Source organism: Bombina bombina, chromosome 4 (assembly GCF_027579735.1).
Source record: "Bombina bombina isolate aBomBom1 chromosome 4, aBomBom1.pri, whole genome shotgun sequence".
NCBI classification, from domain to species: Eukaryota; Metazoa; Chordata; class Amphibia; order Anura; family Bombinatoridae; genus Bombina; species Bombina bombina.
Window position 1 is genome coordinate 215,503,651 of NC_069502.1, and position 12,550 is coordinate 215,516,200.

The 12,550-nt window shown below is 38.8% G+C and overlaps 1 protein-coding gene across 1 annotated transcript in view; it reads left to right on the forward strand.

Moving 5' to 3' along the window:
- LOC128657164 (alpha-1,4-N-acetylglucosaminyltransferase-like) overlaps positions 1-12,550 on the forward strand; it is a 219,378-nt gene that overhangs the window by 38,925 nt on the left and 167,903 nt on the right. The window lies entirely within an intron of this gene.

Sequence of the window (12,550 nt, forward strand, 5' to 3'; positions counted from 1 at the left end):
GTAGTCTAAGCCTAACTTCAGTGAACAATTTGCAACATATGCAGGCTTGTACTTGTCCATGACATATTCAAAAGACAAAAGAAGAATATATAGGTGATGGGTAGAGAATGGAAAGAATGTTAATAGGGCCACACTTTGACCCAATGCTGTAATAATGTTATCTCTACCTTAAGCAGAACTAATGACATGCAAGAAGTTCCCCTAAATACATAGAAATTAAGATATATTATACCCCACTTAAACAATGATGGCCTCATTTGGACCTTAGGCGATAGATACAAATAATAGAAAATGCTGGGGGATACCCTAGTATGGTGTAGTGATATACTTCTCAGTGCATCCATTAAATTACTATAGGCCTTTCCAGGGCCTCAGATTCACATAGAACCAATAACTTTCTAGTCTGAGGGGTTTTGGACAATGCAGGCCTCCATCAGGCCTGCACCTTAATGTGATATATGCAGCAGTTATTACAACCCCATACATAAATATAGCATAACATAACCCTCATGTTTTATATCAATGTAATACAGTTAATCAGACAGCACAATATCATAACATGTTATAACTGAATATAAAGGGAGAACTTGGTTAATAGGACTGTCAACACATATCATATTATTCAGTCTAGGAGAAAGAAGAGAAATAAAAAAATCCCATCATGCCAATAAAATAAAATGTCCGACATATCCCACTCCACAAACACAAAGGCACTACCAGACTTCATATAAGTAAAACTCAACCATTACAGGCATCATTCCGGTACAGTTTACATTGACTGATATGCTTGGGGATTTTTATCTGTCCCTGATCACGCTGTCCACAGTTTAACCGACCCCAGCTCTCACCTCCTTCAGAACATATAGAGCCATATGGCCCTGGGAGTCCAGATACCGGGAGCTTTCTGAGGAGGCTGTATAGACAATAGTGCAGCGACCACTCGTCTGCGGCTTTTGTCCCCCGGCAGGGCCATGCGTCAGGGAGCCGGCCGCTCTCCCCACCTCGCCCCCACAAGGGACACCAGCCCGACGACCCTCTGCGCACTCTGTATCAGCCGTTTCTGCCACATCCGTTAGCGGGCATTCTGCTCCACACTCTTCGAGATCTGGGTTAGGGTGGAATTCTTGAGACAGGTTTTGCAGCGCCTCTGTGCTCTCCTCCTTGATCTCGGACCATTCAAGATCCGAGCGCCATTTGCCCATTGCGGCATTAGCAGTCTCCCAATTGTTGCCATGCTGCACTGCAGAAATGGTTGCAATGCGATCAATCTTCTCGCATATCTGCCTTTCTCGCTCCTTTAATAGAGCCTGTATTAGGGTAAGCATCTCCTTCATGACAGAGGATGTCAGTATACTCTGTTCACCCGGTATCCCGGGGGGGGAGCTGGGATCTCTCTCCTTGGAGGACGCCAGAGACACTCAGCGGTCCGGTTGGGAAGTCCTGGTGTGCTTAGTAAAGAAAATTTTTTATATAGAGCCATTCAGCTAAGTGTCCTCTATGATATAACATAAAAATTATTGCTGGATGGCTATATGGTCCACAGATTACAGGCGGAATGTAACTCTGAGTAGCAGAGCTCCCAATTTAGCAGCCATCTTAGGCCATAGCCCGGACACGCCCCCGACCTTGCTTTCTTAATGAGAGGACGTGTTGTGTTTTTGCTCCTGACATTAATAGGAAAAACATAGCTAGGCTAGTTTATTTAGTGTCCACTACAGTCCAGAAGGACTCCACTCATCTCTGCTGCAAGGAAAGCACCCCAAAAAGCCCTTTTTAGGGCTATATTTCGTGCCGTTTTTTTTTTTCCTATTTTTTTTATTAGCATTTGCCTGGCTTTCAGCCTGTGTGTTTAAGGCTCACAGCATATGCTGTGATTACTGCCACCACTGATATCTCCCTAACAACATTAGTTTAAATTTAACTAACCAAAAAGTTTTACTTAACACAACAAAATTACCGTAACCCTTACACTACCTGATAGATACAACATCATAACTGATGTTTTAAAGCACGTTACTGCAAACAATTGGGAATGTTAGTTGATTTAGGCCCTTTGTGGGTTAAAAGCAGACTCTGCATAAACTATGTAATTTTCCATGGGAGTTTTGCCATGGATCCCCCTCCAGCATGCCACAGTCCAGGTGTTAGTACCCTTGAAACAACTTTTCCATCACTATTGTGGCCAGAAAGAGTCCATGTAGGTTTTAAAGTTTGCCTGCCTATTGAAGTCAATGGTGGAAAATTTTAGGTTTGCGACATCACTAATAGTGAACAGTTATATCTAATGACTATAAAACAAACATTTCTCAATCTGATGCCCAACCCTTCCTAATTACAGGGCCGTGAGAGTAGAAGAACACAAAACATTTAGCCGCCATCTTAGAGAGTTCCCAGAGCCAATATATCTCTGCAGCCCAGTCATTTAAACCTTGTCTATTTTGTCCATGGTCGCATGTAGAATCAAGCAACCTACTGTAGATCACTAGGTGTGCATATAATGTTTGGAGCACGCAAAGTCTTTAATATAAGCTGCACGATATATGAAGACAAAAACAGATCTGTCTCACTAGCCTATACTGGCTCTTCTGGTGTAAATGCAACGTGGGAGAACCCGCACAGGGTCCCTCCGTTGTGGGGTAAAAGGCAAAAAGTTACCATATGGGCAGATCATGAGTAGACAGCCTTTTTGGGAGAGATCGATCTCTGCGGGCATGGGTCAATAGCGGTTCCCACCTCTGCTTATCCTTGATGAGCTGCCTCACTGAAATCTTTGCCGGTTCTTCTGTCCCATCTAAGATAATATCGCAAAGTGCTGTGAGCGGTCGATATATGCGCTCTGACCTCTGCACACAGGAACCTTCTACACCGCACGGTGCCTTAGTAGTGTTAGGGCTTGGGGACATGTGCATGCTTAGATGAGGGAGTACACCGGATATCTGGTACTGCAGAACTTTGTTCTGGGGAGTTTCCACTATACCCGTCAGACTAGCTGTCATATGAAGTGCGTTATCCATTTCCAGTTGCGTCGGGTCACCTCCTTCATAGCCGCCTAAGATACAGATCGGGTCTTCTCCGGGCTGCTCCGCCTGTGATCGTGTGGGGTAAGGCTGGGCAAGCAACGGATCCTCTGTCAGGCCCGCCATGTGGGCCTCATAGTGAGGTAGGCAGGTAGCACCATCTTGGGTTCGTAGCTCCGTAAAGACGGACCGTAGATTACTGAAATGACTGTCAGCTTTGTCCAATAAGCCCGCCAGCAGTGTAGTTAGATGTACAGAAATGTCTTCCATCTTAGGGGTAATGTAAGGCGACAGGATAGGTTCTTAAACTTCAATATATTAAAGTTTTAACTTTCAAGCTACAGGAGCAAAGCTAAGGTACGTCTGTCTCCTTTGGCAGTTGGCTACGCCCCCATTTCACTTCTATTTTTAAATGTAGCTTGTTCTCTTGGTATCCCTTGTTGAAAAATGAATACGCACAAATCCTACACTAGTGGGAGCTGCTGCTAATTGGTGCCTGCACACATTTGTCTTTTGTGATTGGCTGCCAGTAGTGCAATGCTGTTCTTTCAGCAAAGGGTAACAAGAGTAAAAAGCTAATTTGAAAACGGAAGTAAATTGGAAAGTTGTTTAAAATTGTAAGTTCTATCCAAATCATGAAAGAAAATTTGGGGTTTCCTATCCCTTTAAACACTAAATGCATGCTACATAAAATGATGCATTTAATGAAAAGATTAGTCTGAGAATAACATGTAGATGTATTATTTAAAAATTTTCATAAGCGCTTTAAATATTGACAAAATAAGCGTAAAGTTATGGGGGCTGATTTAACAAGGGCCGAATGACCGCTGCTCCTTAACTCATCTGCCGCATTTTTAAATAACAATGCACCGATTTTCAGACTCCTAACTAAGCTCCAAAGTTTTAGAAGAAGACTGTTAAATGTCTACCTACTCCAGCTTGTTCCTGTTCATGTAAATGGTCTTTTCATATGCAGAGGAAGGGGGGAGGGGGGATTCTGCTCTTTTTGCTTTCCACCACTTTCAGTTGGTGTCCCAACGGAAACTTTTCAACAGTGCTAAACTGGGAGTTTCTAAGTAAGTTTTTAAAATGTTTTATACTGAATTTTTAGATCAGTGTCTGTACATATTAGTCTTTATAGTAGTGTCTATTACATGCAGTTATATGAAAATTGGTGTATACTGTCCCTTTAATTTCCCTATAAAGCCCTTTGCAAGCCTTTTTTTTTTTCTAACATCTGAGACTTCATATCTTTGATCCGTTACAAATTTTTATGCAAAAGTAATAAATATTTTTTATCTGACAATGTTATTATGATTAAAACTGTACTTTTAAATGTATATGTATGTATACGTCTTTATATGTGTATATATATCTGTAAATACATATATACACGTAAAAATACATAAATACATATGAACACACATATAAACACATATATATATAAATATACTTTATATATATATATATATATATATATATATATATATATATTGTATATATATATATATATATATATATATATATATATATACACACACATACATATATATATATATATATATATATATATATACACATCACAGAGGTTTGTTGACAAGCTGCAGTCACTATGGCAACAGCTTGGCTGTCACGAATGGACTGACGCAGTATGTTGCATACATGCCCCCGTGATGGGCCGAAGTGATGTTCGATAATTTTGGGGAACATATATTAGACTGCAGATCCTTAGCGTGAGTTAAGATTATAGTTATGCGATCATTAGCATAGAGGGCTTATGTTGTTATGATAATCTTGATAACCAATAGTGGAGACAGTGATCAATAATAGATCTTCACGTTACAAACACTCGGCTAGATTACGAGTTTTGCGTTATGAGTGAAAAAGCAACGTTATGGCTCTTTTTTCACTACAAAGACAAGAAAAATGGATAATCAAGAGCACTCTTTTAGCATATCAAATAATAAGTGAGTTTACAGTGAGGTAATACACAGAGGAAAAATAATAAAACTTAACATTTATTAAATTACAGAAATAAAAAGGTAGTGAATTACTACCAGTGTGGTGTATTAAAAACTGTATTCAAATACAGCAGAGCTGGCAAGCCCAGGAAAGTATCCTTGAGGATGTAACTGCACAAAGTGAAACACCAATATACTCAATTAACAGAGAGGAAAAAATCTGCTATATAAACACCCAAAAATGCCAGCCTTTGACAAAGCCAGCATATGGCGAAATGCGCATCAGGCGCTTGTACTAGGAGCTCTGCAGCCTAACTAGATGTTTCTCGCACTCTAAAGCTAGATAATATGATTTGACTTCCATTGTATACTGATTGGAATTCCTGCTATATTACACACCGCTCCAGTATTGCACTAGATTAGCTTAATTTGTGTGAGGCGTGTCCTCTTTATTTAGTTTTAGCCTGTGTGCAATCCGCGAGCATTTTTGGGTGTTTATATAGCAGATTTTTTCCTCTCTGTTAATTGAGTATATTGGTGTTTTACTTTGTGCAGTTACATCCTCAAGGATACTTTCCTGGGCTTGCCAGCTCTGCTGTATTTTAATAGAGTTTTTAATACACCACAGTGGTAGTAATTCACTACCTTTTTAATTCCGTAATTTAATAAATGTTAAGTTTTATTATTTTTCCTCTGTGTATTACCTCACTGTAAACTCACTTATTATTTGATATGCTAAAAGAGTGCTCTGGATTATCCATTTTTCTTGTCTTTGTTTAGCCTATACATACGGATAATGAGCACCCCCCATGAAACTTGTAATGACATAGGTTTATATACCCTATGAATATATGGTTAATTATTTGAACTGTATATTCGAATTTGAATTATTTGGGGTCCCTAATAAAAGAATATCCCATTCCCTCTCTGTTTTGTATACTCCTCTTTTTTCACTACCGCTGGTATTACAAGTCTTGCAGGTATATCTGTACCGCACACTTTTTTGGCCGTAACGCAACGTAACTACCGCAGCAATCAAAAAGACCTTTTTCAATGGGACTTCCATAGTGCCGGTATTACGAGTTTGCCTGTCCGGCCAAAAAGTAAGCGGTACAGCCTATACCGTCAAGATCCATACCATAAACTGAAAGTCAGTAGTTATGGGTTTTACGCTACAAAGCTGTAACATAAAACTTATAACTAAAGTGCTAAAAAGTACACTAACACCCATAAACTACCTATTAACCCCTAAACTGAGGCCCTCCCGCATCGCAAACACTAAAATAAAATTATTAACCCCTAATCTGCCGCTCCGGACATCACCACCACTATAATAAACATATTAACCCCTAAACCGCCGCACTCCCGCATCGCAAACACTATTTAAATATTATTAACCCCTAATCTGCTGTCCCTAACATCACTGCAACCTACATTACTGTTATTAACCCCAATCTGCCGCCACTATACTAAAGTTATTAACCCCTAAACCTAACCCTATATCTAACCCTAACACCCACTAACTTTAATATAATTAAAATAAATCTAAATAAAAATTACTATTATTAGCATAGGCCTAGATTTGGAGTTTGGCGGTAGCCGTGAAAACCAGCGTTAGAGGCTCCTAACGCTGGTTTTAGGCTACCTCCGGTATTTGGAGTCAGTCAAAAAAGGGTCTAACGCTCACTTTTCAGCCGCGACTTTTCCATACCGCAGATCCCCTTACGTCAATTGCGTATCCTATCTTTTCAATGGGATCTTCCTAACTCTGGAATTTAGAGTCGTGTCTGAAGTGAGCGTTAGAAATCTAACGACAAAACTCCAGCCGCAGAAAAAAGTCAGTAGTTAAGAGCTTTTTGGACTAACGCCGGTTCATAAAGCTCTTAACTACTGTGCTCTAAAGTACACTAACACCCATAAACTACCTATGTATCCCTAAACCGAGGTCCCCCCACATCGCCGCCACTCGATTAAATATTTTTAACCCCTAATCTGCCGTCCGCCACCTACGTTATACTTATGTACCCCTAATTTGCTGCCCCTAACACCGCGACCCCTATATTATATTTATTAACCCCTAACCTGCCCCCCACAACGTCGCCGCCAGCTACCTACAATAATTAACCCCTAATCTGCCAACCGCAAAGCGCCGCTACTTACGTTATCCTTATGTACCCCTAATCTGCTGCCCCTAACATCGCCGACCCCTATATTATATTTATTAACCCGTAATCTGCCCCCCACAACGTCGCCTCCACCTGCCTACACTTATTAACCCCTAATCCACCTCACTAACCCTATAATAAATAGTATTAACCCCTAATCTGCCCTCCCTAACATCGCCGACACCTAACTTCAAACATTAACCCCTAATCTGCCGACTGGAGCTCGACGCTATTCTAATAAATTTATTAACCCCTAAAGCTAAGTCTAACCCTAACACTAACACCCCCCTAAATTAAATATAATTTAAATCTAACTAAATAAATTAACTCTTATTAAATAAATTATTCCTATTTAAAGCTAAATACTTACCTGTAAAATAAATCCTAATATAGCTACAATATAAATTATATTTATATTATAGCTATTTTAGGATTTATATTTATTTTACAGGTAACTTTGTATTTATTTTAACCAGGTACAATAGCTAAAATAGTTAAAATAATTACAAAATTACCTGTAAAATAAATCCTAACCTAAGTTACAATTAAACCTAACACTACACTATCAATAAATTAATTAAATAAAATACCTACAATTACCTACAATTAAACCTAACACTACACTATCAATACATTAATTAAATACAATACCTACAAATAAATACAATGAAATAAACTAACTAAAGTACAAAAAATAAAAAAGAACTAAGTTACAAAAAATAATAAAATATTTACAAACATCAGAAAAATATTACAACAATTTTAAACTAATTACACCTACGCTAAGCCCCCTAATAAAATAACAAAGACCCCCAAAATAAAAAAATGCCCTACCCTATTCTAAATTACTAAAGTTCAAAGCTCTTTTACCTTACCAGCCCTGAACAGGGCCCTTTGCGGGGCATGCCCCAAAGAATTCAGCTCTTTTGCCTGTAAAAAAAAACACATACAATACCCCCGCCCAACATTACAACCCACCACCCACATACCCCTAATCTAACCCAAACCCCCCTTAAATAAACCTAACACTAAGCCCCTGAAGATCTTCCTACCTTATCTTCACCATACCAGGTTCACCGATCGATCCAGAAGAGCTCCTCCGATGTCCTGATCCAAGCCCAAGCAGGGGGCTGAAGAGGTCCATGATCCGGCTGAAGTCTTCATCCAGGCGGGAGCTGAAGAGGTCCATGATCCGGCTGAAGTCTTCTATCAACGGCATCTTCAATCTTCTTTCTTCGGGAGCCATCATCTTCCAGCCGACGTGGAACATCCTCTTCTCCCGACGCCTACTCGCCGAATGACGGTTCCTTTAAATGACGTCATCCAAGATGGCGTCCCTCGAATTCCAATTGGCTGATAGGATTCTATCAGCCAATCGGAATTAAGGTAGGAATATTCTGATTGGCTGATGGAATCAGCCAATCAAAATCAAGTTCAATCCGATTGGCTGATCCAATCAGCCAATCAGATTGAGCTCGCATTCTATTGGCTGTTCCGATCAGCCAATAGAATGCAAGCTCAATCTGATTGGCTGATTGGATCAGCCAATCGGATTGAACTTGATTTTGATTGGCTGATTCCATCAGCCAATCAGAATATTCCTACCTTAATTCCGATTGGCTGATAGAATCCTATCAGCCAATTGGAATTCGAGGGACGCCATCTTGGATGACGTCATTTAAAGGAACCGTCATTCGGCGAGTAGGCGTCGGGAGAAGAGGATGTTCCGCGTCGGCTGGAAGATGATGGCTCCCGAAGAAAGAAGATTGAAGATGCCGTTGATAGAAGACTTCAGCCGGATCATGGACCTCTTCAGCTCCCGCTTGGATGAAGACTTCAGCCGGATAATGGATCTCTTCAGCCCCCTGCTTGGGCTTGGATCAGGACATCGGAGGAGCTCTTCTGGATCGATCGGTGAACCTGGTATGGTGAAGATAAGGTAGGAAGATCTTCAGGGGCTTAGTGTTAGGTTTATTTAAGGGGGGTTTGGGTTAGATTAGGGGTATGTGGGTGGTGGGTTGTAATGTTGGGGGGGGGGTATTGTATGTGTTTTTTTTACAGGCAAAAGAGCTGAATTCTTTGGGGCATGCCCCGCAAAGGGCCCTGTTCAGGGCTGGTAAGGTAAAAGAGCTTTGAACTTTAGTAATTTAGAATAGGGTAGGGCATTTTTTTATTTTGGGGGTCTTTGTTATTTTATTAGGGGGCTTAGAGTAGGTGTAATTAGTTTAAAATAGTTGTAATATTTTTCTGATGTTTGTAAATATTTTATTATTTTTTGTAACTTAGTTCTTTTTTATTTTTTGTACTTTAGTTAGTTTATTTCATTGTATTTATTTGTAGATATTGTATTTAATTAATGTATTGATAGTGTAGTGTTAGGTTTAATTGTAGGTAATTGTAGGTATTTTATTTAATTAATTTATTGATAGTGTAGTGTTAGGTTTAATTGTAACTTAGGTTAGGATTTATTTTACAGGTAATTTTGTAATTATTTTAACTATTTTAGCAGTTGTACCTGGTTAAAATAAATACAAATTATGTGTAGTGTGATAGGAGCGCCTAAAGGTGGATTCCTGCTGCTAAAAAAGTTCTTCCCTCAAAGAGAACTAAATGGTGGATAAGAAGAAAAAATGGGGTTTATTTAGCAGCGCTAAAAAAAGCTAGGAAATGATGATACCAATCTAATTTATGTTTTATACAATCTATTTTATTTAAAAATTCTTATAACACATAAAAACAACAGCAAATGCTTTTCCTAATTAATAAAGGGACGTCTCCCTTATACAACACTTATAAAAACAGACTAGAACCATATAATCCTAGAATTTCAGGTATAAAGGAATTAATTCTATAGATAACATATGGCAAGCAACAAATTTCTAAGATAAATGGTGAATTAAATATTTAAAAGGCACAAATGTATCAATCCTAATAGCTTTACAGTTCTTCAGTAACAAATTCAGTTATAAAGTTACACAGTTACTTTCCTTGGACATATAATTGGCTCAGGTGTGCTGGATAGTTAAAAAGGCAAAAAACAGCCAATATTCTGATTTAGGTGCCAAAGCAATCGTGGTTAATGGAAATGGTTAATTTAACAGATGAATACCTTGATGTCTTTAAAGTTCAGTTTGCGTGTTTTAAAAAACGTAGTGCAAATTAGTGTAGAGGTACCTTAATCTGTCCTGGTTGCAACCGCTGATTATCTTCACTGTGAGGGATTCACAGACTGTTTGTTCCTGGTGCTTCTGATAAGTCACCTGACCTTCTCTTTGATTCAGAGGTCAGGGGTGATGATCCGTTCTGGTGATGTAGTTATCCTTTTTTTTGTTTTCCTTTCTTCTTATAGCCCAAATATTGTTTTCATCTGGGTTCCCTCAGACTTCTTAAGGTTTGAAGAAATCTTTGGTCAGTGTTTAGCAGTAACACCGTATTCCCTGAAGTTACCAAAGGTAGATTTTAACTTGCAGGGTCAGGAGAAAAGTTTAAAGTTGCAGGGTCACACAGCTTTGTGACAGTAGTAAATGAAGTTTAGTAGAGTGTAGCAGGTCCCATTCAACGCGTTTCACCCTTCTGGGCTTTATCAAGAATCAGGTGACTTATCAGAAGCACCAGGAACAAACAGTCTGTGAATCCCTCACAGTGAAGATAATCAGCGGTTGCAACCAGGACAGATTAAGGTACCTCTACACTAATTTGCACTACGTTTTTTAAAACACGCAAACTGAACTTTAAAGACATCAAGGTATTCATCTGTTAAATTAACCATTTCCATTAACCACGATTGCTTTGGCACCTAAATCAGAATATTGGCTGTTTTTTGCCTTTTTAACTATCCAGCACACCTGAGCCAATTATATGTCCAAGGAAAGTAACTGTGTAACTTTATAACTGAATTTGTTACTGAAGAACTGTAAAGCTATTAGGATTGATACATTTGTGCCTTTTAAATATTTAATTCACCATTTATCTTAGAAATTTGTTGCTTGCCATATGTTATCTATAGAATTAATTCCTTTATACCTGAAATTCTAGGATGATATGGTTCTAGTCTGTTTTTATAAGTGTTGTATAAGGGAGACGTCCCTTTATTAATTAGGAAAAGCATTTGCTGTTGTTTTTATGTGTTATAAGAATTTTTAAATAAAATAGATTGTATAAAACATAAATTAGATTGGTATCATCATTTCCTAGCTTTTTTTAGCGCTGCTAAATAAACCCCATTTTTTCTAAAATAAATACAAAGTTACCTGTAAAATAAATATAAATCCTAAAATAGCTATAATATAAATATAATTTATATTGTAGCTATATTAGGATTTATTTTACAGGTAAGTATTTAGCTTTAAATAGGAATAATTTATTTAATAAGAGTTAATTTATTTTGTTAGATTTAAATTATATTTAACTTAGGGGGTGTTAGTGTTAGGGTTAGACTTAGCTTTAGGGGTTAATAAATTTATTAGAATAGCAGTGAGCTCCAGTCGGCAGATTAGGGGTTAATGTTTGAAGTTAGGTGTCGGCGATGTTAGGGAGGGCAGATTAGGGGTTAATACTATTTATTATAGGGTTAGTGAGGCGGATTAGGGGTTAATAACTTTATTATAATAGCGGTGTGGTCCGCTCGGCAGATTAGGGGTTAATAAGTGTAGGCAGGTGGAGGCGACGTTGTGTGGGGCAGATTAGGGGTTAATAAATATAATATAGGGGTCGGCGGTGTTAGGGGCAGCAGATTAGGGGTACATAGGGATAATGTAAGTAGCGGCGGTTTACGGAGCGGCAGATTAGGGGTTAAAAATAATATGCAGGGGTCAGCGATAGCGGGGGCGGCAGAATAGGGGTTAATAAGTGTAAGGTTAGGGGTGTTTAGACTCGGGGTACATGTTAGGGTGTTAGGTGCAGACGTAGGAAGTGTTTCCCCATAGACAACAATGGGGCTGCGTTAGGAGCTGAACGCGGCTTTTTTGCAGGTGTTAGGTTTTTTTCAGCTCAAACAGCCCCATTGTTTTCTATGGGGGAATCGTGCACGAGCACGTTTTTGAGGCTGGCCGCGTCCGTAAGCAACTCTGGTATCGAGAGTTGAAGTTGCGGTAAATATGCTATACGCTCCTTTTTTGGAGCCTAACGCAGCCATTCTGTGGACTCTCAATACCAGAGTTATTTTAAAGGTGCGGCCAGAAAAAAGCCAGCGTTAGGTACGCGGGTCGTTACCGACAAAACTCTAAATCTAGCCGTAAGTAATTCCTATTCAAGACTAAATACTTACCTGTAAAATAAACCCTAAGATAGCTACAATGTAACTAATAGTTACATTGTAGCTATCTTAGGTTTTATTTTTATTTCACAGTTAAGTTTGTATTTATGTAGACTAGTTATTAACTATTTACTAACTACCTAGTTAAAATAA